The sequence below is a fragment of the Natrix helvetica genome, assembly GCF_964273705.1.
Source record: "Natrix helvetica genome assembly, chromosome: 1".
NCBI lineage: Eukaryota > Metazoa > Chordata > Lepidosauria > Squamata > Natricidae > Natrix > Natrix helvetica.
This window is the reverse complement of record NC_138548.1, coordinates 261,572,248-261,585,553: the sequence shown is the minus strand read 5'-3', so window position 1 is coordinate 261,585,553 and position 13,306 is coordinate 261,572,248. Positions and strand designations below refer to the sequence as shown.

Below are 13,306 nucleotides of genomic sequence, written 5' to 3'. Positions count from 1 at the left end.
ACTATAGTACATGGAAATATATATGTTCTTGTCAGTTTTTTCCAAGTGATTAGAAATCAATCGTAAATTGACCAATTATATATAAAATCAGCAATAAATAGATATTGTGAAAAGCTGTAATTTTTCAGAGGATATCAGAATGATATCTTACCTAACATTTGTATCATCTAGAGTGGACAATTTGGACTGTGATTTCCATTTTCATCAGCCCCATTTTATTTTCATTGAAAATATGGTAATAACAGATAAATAGGAAAAAGTGGATTCTATCTTGCTTTTAGCTCTGTTCTTAAGGGTACGTTCTGGTGCAATTAAATGAGAGAAATTACATGGGTCCCTTTAACATCACAAAATGTACTTATAAAATATTTTTTAAAAGATGTTACATCAAGAAAATTAATGGGAAAAATGAACTTCTTAATGTATTTACTTTTTGTTTTTTTTAAAAAAAATTCTGTAGTCATTCCTAGGAGAAACTAAATTCAGCCAATTGTTCAGTTGGATTTAATTTATAATATTCATGTAGAAAATATCAATTAAATGTGTTACATTTTAAAAAGTGTAAAAACATGTGGGAGGATTGCAAACAAAATGTGTTTTATAAATTATTCATGTTTTGTTTCAATGGGTTAGAAAAAGCTAACTTTTGATGATAATATATTATACTGGTAATAGTATGTCATCATTGTAATATATAAACTGTATTATATATAGTTTAGAAATGTTACATAATAGGGTCCTGATAGAATATACCTATACATATGCTCAATTTGCTTGTCTGTATCTTTCTGTAAATAGGACTTTCTCAGTTGAAATTATGTTCACATGTGCTCAGTTATCCTGGATCACATGAGCACCTTTAGGATAATTTAAAATTGGCATATTGTAATTTAAATGCTTTTCTTTCATCAAAATTGTTGGGCTGTTGTATATTTTTGAACAAGACTCATATTTGCTTCAAATATTTTTTTTCATATTATAAAAATGAATTTCATATTTAATTTTGACTTGCATCAGCAAGTAAGTAAAGGATATTGAGAGTATATGCCAAGAACATATATTCCCACCGGAGCCACCCAACATGTGAAGGGCATCCCGCTGTTCAGTTAAAGAAAACAGGCATCTGTGATGGTTTTGTTTTACCAATGATATAAAAAGATGTTCAGCCTGAATGAACACATTTGGTTACAATGATTCCATATTGCCTGGGAGAAGAGAATGAGAAATCAATATTTAATAAGAAAACCACATGGATAGACAATATAAATTAATGATATAATGCTGGATGATGACCGCTCAGGTTGGATGGTGTTCAACATGCTACTGAAGAAGGACTGAGAGTTGTGGGTCTTTGACTAATAGTGCTTATGATTCAGCTAGATTAAAGCCTTGGAGATGTTTAGTTACAGATGTTGACCTGCTTGGGGAAAGAATTGAAGCTGCAAAGATGCATGAATATGGGAAATCTTAACACAGTAAAAGATTAAATGAATCCATTACATGTTGACCTCTAAGATCATCAGCAAATTGAAATGAAGTGGAATTGGACAGTTCAATCAGAAAATCATGCTGTATGCTACTCAGGATACAAAAGAAAAAAGAAACAGTGTTACTTTCACAGCAAGGATTGTATTTTGGTAGATGCAACCAATGAAAAATATAGAATTAGTTAGACTTTCATGGACAGTCCTTTAATATTAAAATTATCCAAGTTAATGCTACAAACCTTTATTGAAATTAATGAGTATTATGATATTACAATAAATAAAGTGGCAGAACATGAAACCAAGATGTGCTACCAAGATTGGATGTTAGAATGCCAACATTGGAAATATTAAGAAGGAAACATAAATAGTCCGCATGTCCTAGGAAACTGAAATGAAGCACAGCATGGTTTCCCAGCTTCTGCCAATTCAGTGCTTTTGTCAAGGGCTACAAGTCAGACTCTGACTCCTATTCTACCCCTATAACATTGTTCCAGTCAAGTCTATGGATTGTCAGACTCGGGAATCTTCAAATCATAATGATCTGAGGAGGCCAATCAATCACAGGCATCTTGGAGCAACTGGATGAAGAGGCACAACCCCCAAGCTTCAGGTCTGCAATGGCCAGCAGAACAGCTCCACTCAATGAGGCTCCTTACAAGGCAAAGATCAAAGAATAACTTCAGCCAACTCCCTGCAGATAATTTTATATAACTGCTTTGACTTCAGCCTTTGTTGGAATTAACTATTTGGTATTCCATCTTGTGATTCTTGCTGCTGTGTATTCCTAAAACTTTGACTATTGGATCAGCTGACTACCTGACTCAGCTCTTCATTCCTGGAATGAATCAAGACTATTGCCATTTGAACTTCAAACAGAATTATTTATTCAGGCGAGCGCTCTTTGCACAGACCTTGATTTTTTTTATCTTGCCTTCCGTTATCTGCTTAGCTGTAGTAAATAACATCTTAGCAATGGTATCTCTAGGTATTTATCTGGAACCTAAGATAGAACAGCTTTCTTCATTGGTTATTTCACTTTGTAGTAGCTGCTCCAAATGAAGCAGGAAGAACTAATAACTTTCCCACAGGATACTTAATGAAGCATGATGGTTTGAAATGCTGTATGAAGAATTCTACTACTGGTGATTGTTAAACAAGAAGATAAGGAAACAGACAGGAATTATCAGGACCAGAGTTCTCAGTACGGAGCTAAAAAGAAAAATCAACTATTTGATAACTGCCCTAAAGGCTACTCTGCAATCTTCAATAGTGGGAAGCAACTTTTATTTCTGTTTGGAAAAAATTGGGTGTAATTTGAAAAAAAATGGAAAAAACAATGGTAAATTATGGGAATGAAAATAATAAACAAACAAAAAAAAAAAGCAAAGCCTCCGAGTTTTTTTTACATTATTCTCAGTTGTTGTAGCAAGGTTGATCATAACTGCTGACAGGAGGAATTGTTAATGATGTGAACAATCATCTTTCTACAAAACCAATTATGATAAATTTCAGGGTAAAAATTTGTTGAGGATATTTTCAAGAAAATTACAGTATAGTGATGAGGTGATGGAAGCCTCTTAAACATTGCTGAAGTACTAATAGCAGTACTTTCTGATGATTTTTTTAAAAAAGAGTGTCCATACTTTAGAGTAATTATTTTTAAATAATTGGGGCCTAAAAAAAAACTTGATTTCCCTCCCTCCCCCGGATTTTGAATAAAGAAAATAAAACTAAACTATTCTGCCAATATTTGAAGTTTTTATGATTTCACTGAAATTGTTTTTTTAAATGATTTTTGAATAAAATAATTCATTCAAAATAATTTTGCTTATTTTTTTTTACTTTGTTAAAATCTATTCTTTGTTGGAAAATGCTAACCAGATTTTTTTTACAAGATAATGATTCTCCTAGGGTACCATGACAAAAACATCTTCCAATCTCTCAATTTAACTGGAATGCTCTGAGTTTTTAATGATGTCATCAGTATGTCTCTGATTGCTTGTAATGAAGACCATTTCATTTTGAAGAAAATTAATCTGAACAAGATCTGATTAATTAATTGCTGTATATGATATATGCTTTCTAATTCTGAATTCTGTATTTCTCTTTAAGGACTGAAGAATACTATTATGTTAAACAGCAATTTAAAAAAAAACCTATTATGAGATGTTCCACAAATTTAAATTGAGATTTAATTACTACACTAAAGATCTTTGACTAATGATTTAAATTAAATCCATCTTATTATGAAATGGTTTGATGATTTTGTTTGGTCATTGTTTTGTTTGGGCTTTGTTTTTCCCATAAATTTCAGGGACATTTGTTCATTCTGAAACATGAATGTGAAGAATTATTCAACCCATTTGTTTCTCCTCTTTGGGGTGCAATAGACACCATTAAATTAGAGATGAATACCCTCAATTCAGTTCAATACATCTTAAGGTTTTCAGCAAGTTTGAAAAAGTATGAACATTCTGAATGTTTTCCTGTCCATAGTCTATAATTCTCTCTCTCTCCAACCTAGTCTTCAAAAAGGACAGAAAAACTGACTGCAGGAAGAATCTTGATATTTTCTGTCTCTCCCTCATGATGGTTCCCAACTACCCCAGGCCTCTTGAAAGTCTGTCCTACTCATCTAATTTTCTCCCACATATGCTATTGGAAACAGCTGAAAAGGCTTATCTACAAGCAGAAACTTAATTTGGAGGGTTTTTATGATTGCTAAGAGTGGATGGTTTTAATTCTAGGACACACACACTCCTAATCAGCACCATTGCAAGTTAATCAACTCCGTTAAAATGAAGACTTAATTCCTTCCAAAAGGCTTGAAAGGAAGTATATCATTAAGTGTGGCATTAGATACAGTGCAATGTTGATATTTAAAGTAAAATGCACCGTTTGACCCTTGGATTTATGTATCATGTAGGTTACAATGCAGCTAGAGGATTCTCAGATCAATATGATTATCTCTTCTGCACTGATCTTCAGATTGAAACACTCTGAAGTGGTAAAGCACTTAAATTCTCTGCTTTTTGACCACACTTAGTCTTAATGCAGAGAAAAATCATGGCTTCTAGTTTATCATGACCTTTAAAAAAAAGCAATATTCTTCTAGTTTTATGTGTACTGAAATGCTTTTGAATTGTAATAATAAAAATAAATATAAATCTGCACGTTCAGGGGAAGGACTCATGTAAGCTGTTGAAAGTAATTTTAGTTCCTGTTTTCTCTCATGCATATCTTCCTACTCTTTACGCTAAGGTAGTCAATGCATCACTGCCCAACCAAGAAACACGAATAACGTAAACATGGACATGTCTGTGCTCTTTACAAAGTGTAAAAATAAACCCCTGTCTCTGTACTGCTGCAGTTCAATAATTCTGTTACAATGCAAGCATAGTTTAAAGTGGGTTGTTATTTTTTTTAAACCCTTCTTTATGGAGAAAGTAGGCCTTTTCCATTTTTATTTTTTATTGTAAGGGGACATTAGCTTGAGATTTGATATGCACCACTGTGTCCAGAAAGGGTGGATAGGAAGCATTTTAGCTTTAATTTGCCAAACTGACTCCGTTAGTAATCAAATTAGTTTTTACTTGGATTAGTTTTTATGTTGCTTAATGTGTTGCAAAAAGCCAGACAGTGTGGTTTTGATTATTAGTGTATTGTGTGTACTGAGAAATTAGGTCAATCCAGCTAAAGCTAAGTTTAATGTGTTGTACAAGTGCAGGCAGTAACTTGGTTCCCATGGCATGCTAAATTTCCCCTCCTGGCTGGTGGCTGAGTAAAAATCCCTGGAAGGAATTTCAATACGTTGTTTAGCATGAATTTACGCTCTTTTTCCTTAACAAAACAATCATCTCATCTGCCTAGCAACAGAATCCATGTGAAAAATCTATTTTTCTTATAACTGATAACTTATATCCTTCCCTTCCCTCAACTAAACTAAGGTCTTCCATGCAATGAATGGCTTCCCATAACCAGAATTGGAAGTGGTGGAAATGGGACCACTATGATTCTGTTACTCCTCTTTAGGAATGAGGGCTTAAGGTATTTGAGGGCTGAAGCGGCTGTAAATCATGCAACCCATTGCTTCACTATCATTTGATCAAAGAGCCAGTTTGGCCTAGTGGCTAAGGCACCAGTCTGGAAACCAGAAACACTTTTAATCCTTGTTTAGGTATAAAAATCAGTTAGGTGATCTTGGATCAGTCACTCTGTCAGCCCAACCCACATCACAGGGATGTTCTTGAGGGGAAAATAGGAGAAAGAATAAGTTATGTTCACTGTTTTGAGTTATACATAAAAACTATGAAGGTGGGGTTAAAAACCCTTAAAAAATACCTCGGGTGACTTCTGGTCATGATCCAGCACTATCAAGTTAAAAAAGAATGGTTGGTTCATGTAAATCAGATTGAATCAACTAATTAATATCCCTCTTATTTCATAGGAGAATAATAAATTGGAATGTTATTTTGTGGAGAAAAGACTGGTGTCCATGAATTGGTAAAGGAAATGCATTCTGCCAGGCAATCATAAAGTTGGAAGGATTATGAAGGCTACAGAATCCAGTCCCCTCTTTTTGCCAGTAATCTGAATTAAGGCATTTTGCCACAGATGCCATTCAACATTTTCTTGAACAGCTTGAGAGATGGGGAATGTATTTTCTGTCTGGATGTTGTTTTTGAACTACTCTTTTTTCCCAGCTTTTTCTAGACATTCAACCAGAATGTCTTGCTCTAACTTAATACCAGTATGTCTTGCATTGTGGAACATAGTGAAGATGATATTTTATCTTTTGTGGGATAACTTTTGGGATGCCTGAAAACTGCATTCAAGTCTTACTGTATACATTTAAATCTTATTCAGAATGTACATCGTCTGATTAAGTTGCATCTTTTGTAAGATCATTTAGATGATATTGACTTTTTGCAAGCATCATACAATTTTACTGTCTGCAGGGAGGAACCCTAATTTAGCTTGGATCTTCTTAAACTGAAATATATCCATATAGTTTCCTCCCATAAACATCAGTTTCTTTATAATATTTTTTGCCTGTTTTCTCTGAAAGGGGCACTTCAGTTAATTGAAATAAGGAGTATCATGCCCTAAATGGGATAATGAATTTAAGGTAAGGTCTTACCACCACATAATAGATTGAATACATTTGTTCTTTTTTTACATTGTTATTTTCATACTGACTCATATTCAGTTTATATCAACCTCGGTATTGAGATAATTTCACTTCTACCAATGTCAAGCAAAAAACTCCATTCAACTGGATTCATTTTTTCTTAAAAAATATTCATTAACCTAATAATGTACATTTACAATGTGGGTTTTAAAAAATCAATTTAAAAATAGAACCTTATTTGTTTAAGAGCTAACAGGAACTATTACTTTTTTAAAACACATAATCATGTTTATCTGTTTTTTCCATGTAATAATTTTTAAATACAACTGAGTGTTTATACTTCTTTCTTCTAAATCTTTGAGAAGCACATTGTTTTCTGGCTTTGCAGTTCTCTTCAGTAATAAATCAAAGTATTCTCCTTATTTGCCCCACCCCTATATCCTTTCATCTTTCCTGCAGTTAAAATTCAGAATAAAGGTAAAAGAAAATGGTAATGCATTGCATCTTGAGTACTGTATGATAGGTTTCAGGTGTTAGTGTCCTTTTGGATGAATTAGAATATAACAACAATTAGTTTTTATGTCTAAAATTTGCATTTATGGTTTCAAAATATTCCCCCTTATGTCACTTTTCTTTGCAAGTGTATCATATTTTAGTTTCTGGAGAGAACAGATAGCTCTTAAGTTAGATTCAATTAAATAGGATGATATGATGCTTGTTTTGCAATAAGTAGTGACTTGCACTGAGGCATAAGTGTGTTTGATTAATAACTTTGAATTGTTTCATTGAAGAAATAGAAAAATAGTCCTTGGCTTTTCAATTACTACATTTGTGATCTCTAACAGGGCAAAAGTGTATATATGTTCATGTACCAGGGCGTCAACTCTCCTAGCCCAGTTTTGTGTCATCTGCAGATCTGATAAAGTGTTTACTGCATATCATCAGTTGATAAAATAATGCTAAATAGTATAGGGCCCAAAGACCTAAGGCCCCAGGTATTCCACTCAAATCCTTCAAGAAATGAGGATTGTTCAAATATGAGTTTTCAGCCGGTAATATATCCACATAATTCTCATGCCAGCCTGCTCACTATTAAGTAGTTTGCTAATCAGAATGTCACAGGGTACTTTGTCAGAGGCTTTGTTAAAATCATAATTTGTCATATCTACAAGTTATGAAGTTATTTAGCTAATATTTTTTTAAAAAAATAAAGGGTTGGCCTGATTTCTGTCCATTTCTGCATAGTTTCAAAATGCTTGTGTCTGCTGTAGAAACTTCCCAAATATTGATGTCATCTTAAATGGTCTGTGCCTTTCTGCAATTTTTACTTTTTTGACAATAGAATATAATAGCTGTCCGCCTACGGATGTCTGGCATTTGACCCTCTCTCCAGGCAACAGAAGTACAGCCAGATGGAAATTCCACTCATGTCAGATGGAATTGTCCTTATCCTGGAGGTTTGGACTGAGAATAAATAAATGAACAAACAAACAAATAAATAAATATTCTTTGACTATATTGTTATCAATCCAAAGCTTCAGTCATGCTGTTCACAATTATTTGGTTAGATGCACATGCTCCTTTTGGAGAATAATAGAATAACAGTTGGAAGGGACCTTGGAAATATTCTAGTCCAACTCCCTTTTCAAGTGGGAGATTTTATACCATTTCAGACAAATGACTGTCCAATCTCTTCTTAAAAAGCTCCAATGTTGGAGCATCCATAACTTCTGGAGACAAGTTGTTCCACTGATTATTTGTTCTAACTGTCAGGAAATTTCTCCTTAGTTCTAGGTTGCTTCTCTCCTTGATTAGTTTCCATTCCATTGCTTCTTGTCCTACCTTCAGGTGCTTTGGAGAATAGATTGATTCCCTCTTCTTTGTTGCAACTAAAAAATATCTATTTCCTTAGATATTGAGAAACTGCTATCATATCACCCTTAGTCCTTCTTTTCATTAAACTAGACATATTTATCTTTGAAGACATCAAAACAGGATTTGAGTTGCTCTGTCTTTTCTTGTTTAGCATTATACCATTTCACTGAACAGATGGTACACCAATTATTTTCTTTTTATTTCAAAGGTATCTGAAGAAACTCTCTTTAGGCATTTTGGCACCTTCTCTGCAATTCCAGGCTGGCTCTTTGTATTCTTCCTTGATGGTCTGCTTCCTTTCATATGCTTTATATGTTATTCTATTATATGCAATATAATAACCCCCTTTTTATTGTTTGTGTTCATTTTGATTAAATAGTATTACTCAGTTTCTATAAATCATCAGAGACTTCTCATCAAGTTACCTAATTGCCCTTGTTTGGAATTTAAGTTCATATTGCTTATTTCCCTTATTATAAGCATTAATAGAGAACCAATTAATATAGTGGTTCAGGCATCAGCTTAGAAACTCATAGAACAGGGGTGGGTTCTGGCAGGCACTTCTGATGGTTCGCTCGTGGGTGCGCCCCCTGTATGCACCCCCTGCCCACACAGGCGCAGTGCAATTTAAATTGTTCTGCACATGTGCAGAAATGAAAAACAAGATGGTAGTGCCTACAGTGCCACTCAGAGAACCAGTTCCAGTGCCAGTTCCAGTGACCCAGGCTGCCAAACCACTACCGGTTTGGCCAAACTGGTCCGAATCGGTAGGAACCCACCACTGTTGTAGACCATGAATTCTATTCCTGCTGCAGGCACAAAGCCAACTGGGTGACCTTGGACCAGTTACTTCTTTCAGCCTCAGGAAGGAGGCAGTGACAAGCCACTTATTAAAAACTTTTCCAAGAGAACTTCAGGATCTTGTCCAAGCAACATCAGAGAATCAGATACAACTGAGCAGAAGTGGTAGTGGTGGGGAGCATTACTAAATAATGTTATGATCCAGTGCACTTTCTGATTTTTCACCAAATGGTTGAATAGACCACATTAGAGATACTCTATATTTCAACTTCCACCTACAAGGCTAAAGTTTTTGTTACTCTCTTTCATCATGTTCACCATGTTTTGGCCACATAGATTTTTATCAGTTTTTGTAAGATGTGATCCATTCTGTTCTAGCAATCAATTTTCCACATAATTCAGACAACAGCCCTAGAAATTAAATCTCAGCAACAAACAGTGGGACATTCCTTTTTTTAGTTTAGATTTATTAGAATTGCATTAGTTTTTTCACCAAAAGGATTGATCTGAAAGTCAATGTATAATGTATTTCAGATTAATGTACATATTTACATCATTCAGTCTGTCCTCAAATTTTACTCAGCACATATTATGTTTTCAGAAAATAAATTTAGATTTAAAAAAAATAATAATTTTGTTTGATTAAGTTTTGGAAGACATTTTGATACTTTATTAAGGACAAATATTATTCTTAGTTGTTCCCCTCTTTCATGGCTCTGTTTTTATTAGATACAGTAATTTTTACATCTAGTGCTAAGCAATTGGTCTGTTTCTCTGGATCATTGAACAGCTGTTAAAAAGGAGATTATTAAAGATATGCACAAAATGGAAAATGTGCTTGTTTTGAGCTATGAACAAAAGAGTCCCACTTGAAATTGGCCTGGAGACTAAAACATATGAAGAACAGTTGCATAATTTGGGTTTGGCTAGCCTACATAAAAGAAGGACTGGGGGGGGGGGAGGGCATGATGGTAGTATTCAATATTTGAGAGACTGCCACAAAGCAGAGGGGGTCAATTTATTTTCCAAGCAGCAGAGGGCAAGACAAGAAACAATGGATGGAAAAAAAATCAAGGAGAGAAGCAACTTGGAATGAAGGAGAAACTGCCTAACGGTCAGGACAATTAACCAGTGGAATAACTTGCCTTCAAAGGTTGTGGGTGCTTCATCACTGGGAGTTTTTAAGAAGAGACTGGACAGTCACTTGTCTGAAATGGTATAGGGTCTCCTGCTTGAGCAAGGGGCTTGACTAGAAGACCTCCAAGGTCCCTTCCAACTCCATTCTGATTCTGATTCTGAAATGTTATGCCAGAATAGTCCCAGTTGACTGTTTTCTGTTTGGCATCAGAACAAAACTCAAAATGTGTCAAAGTATGTAATTCCAGTTTCAAAACAAACTCTTGAACATAAAGGCTCCATTTCAAATATGGAACAGTTGAATGACCAATTTCAAATGTATTTTTTATGTCTAAAACTTTGAAGACACCACTGCTTGAAAAAAGCCATTATCTTCTAATGTTTGGAACCAAACAGGGAATTTTGTTATGATCTCAAAACAACATTCTCTGGATGTAAATGTCTTCAGTTTTGACCTTGAAACAAAATTCTCTGAACACATGAGCTTTATTTCAAAGGCAGGATACTAATAGCTTTTATAAGATCAGAACATTTTGCACAAGGCTACCAGTTGTCATTAAGAAAAAATAATTTATCCACCTGAAATCTCAGTAGGTGCAGAAAATACTGTTTACATACATTCTTCTAATATTTTACTCCCTTGTTAGCTAACATTCTCTGAACAATGAGCAAAGGGCAGTTAAATAGATGGAGATAATTCATAATATTTTTTTCCTGAATTCTAGAATTAAATTAGGATGGAACTTTTCTTCATTGACAGGTGAAAAATTAGAATTGAAATTACACTTTGGTCATAGATTGATAGGTAAGATTTTAGAATAATATTGTCTATATAATCAGCAATATGTGAAACCTAATGTGGCAGACATTCCTTTTTAGACAAATAATGTTTCTAGGAGTATGCCGGAACTCATTTTTTGTCAGTTGGTGTAATACATAGTATGCCTCTCTGAAATTTTGATGATATTTGTAAGGAAATAGTTACTGCATTGTTATATTTTTAAAAAAATATAAGGCAGAACATGTTTTTGAAAGATGGACAAATTAATTAAAAGTTCCTTAGAAAACAAGAGATTGCAGGTTTTTTTAAATGTGGTAATTGCTATATTTATTTGTGTATTTATCAAATTTAGAAACTGCTTATATCACTAAGAGATTGATTCTGGGTAGTGTACAATTAAAACAAAATCATATATAAATAATATATTTGGAGGCAATTAAAACATTCACAACACTACACTGTATGTTTCTGGGATATATACAATTTCTAAGCCTTCTGTTTAACATGCCAGCATGAGATTGAATAATCTAGTTTAGTGTCTACATTTTATGCAAATATTAAAAAGTTGTACAGAAAGAATAAAATCCTATTGGATTCAGAATTCAGATGTCATGGACTAAATGGAAATATGCCACTATCAGTCTTGAATAATAAACTTGAAAAGAGAAATATAATTATAGAAACACCTGTAGCCAATTCCCAACTGAGTTGTTTTAGCTACATTTGTTAATAATATTAATAGGATCAATCCAGTGATATTCTCTATCTTTGTCATCTGTTAAAGGGTCTCAGTCAAGTTTGCTTTGGTTTATTTGATTTGTGTCTTCAAGTCAGTATTAATTCCTAGTGATTATCTAGACAAATCCCTGAAATTTTTGTGGCAGTATTTTCAGCAGAGGTTTGCCTTACCTTCTTCCTAGATCTAAGAAAAAGTGACTGAATTCAAAATAGCTTCATGCCAAAGGGAGGACTAGAATTTGTGATTTCCCAGTTTGTACCCTGATGTCTTAAGCCACTGTGTCAAATTGGCTCTCTCAGTCAGAGTAACCAAGATTATTTTAGTACCATATGCAAACTTGAAGCAGACCCAAATTCATCTAGATAATCTACTTTTCCCACATACATTTGGAGTTGGATGGGTAGTATCTTCTCTATTAGTGTTCCTAATAAAGACAAATTTGCAAATAGTAGTAATTATCTTAAATCACACTGCTCATTAAGGACCTCTTCGAGAAAGGCCAGTGCGTATAAATCTGTCATGCCTCTTATATGAAACAACCTTGATTACCCTTATTGAAGATCTGAACTGGATGACAATTTTTTAAAATGTTGCCTGTTCCTCATCCTCTGCAAATTGTTTCCAGTACATATCATCAAGGCGCTTCCATAAACTCAGCATAACTGTGATGTCTAATTTGAAGTGGATGCAAGCAGCACGCTCTCAGTGTTCTTTGCAAATTTATTATAGCAGTTTGCTGAGTAGTCAGCTGAGTTTTTTTTCTGGGATAGCTTTGAGCTGTCTGCCCAACATCTGTGAAAGGTCTATTAGGGTAAAATGCAATAGTGGTAGAGAAATAAATCCTCTTTGACCCCATCCTTACTATTAGACAGAGATAATTATGTAGTCTTTTGTGCTTGGGTATTTTTCTGCAAGTTTATTTGGGTTCACTCTAGACAGTTGGCACTTCTCTTTATTGTCTGGTGCTACCAGGCAATTTCCCATAGCTATGGAGGGCAGTCAGGAGCAATAGTGCCAGTGGCCCTTTTCAATGCTACACTAAAACAAGGCCTCAACAAAATTGCCATCTGTGTTGCCTGAAATATTCCTCAAACTACCTAGGCAAATGATTTAAATCAGTTGGTTGATTAAACCTTTCATCTGTCTTAAGACATAGCATTTTCACTGGTTCAGGTGAGTATATTCAACTGAGAATCATAAAACACTGACAGATAAAGCAATGTATATCAGTGTTGTGCTACAGGCCTCATCTGGAGATACTGATGTCTAGAGAACTAATCATAAGATACCGTGTCTTACTCTTCTCAGCATCCTTGGTGGGCTGAATGGATGTTTCCAGAAGAAGAGAATTATTT

At 34.3% G+C, this 13,306-nt stretch overlaps 1 protein-coding gene across 3 annotated transcripts in view; it reads left to right on the top strand.

Moving 5' to 3' along the window:
• GABRB2 (gamma-aminobutyric acid type A receptor subunit beta2) overlaps positions 1-13,306 on the top strand; it is a 112,527-nt gene that overhangs the window by 26,835 nt on the left and 72,386 nt on the right. The window lies entirely within an intron of this gene.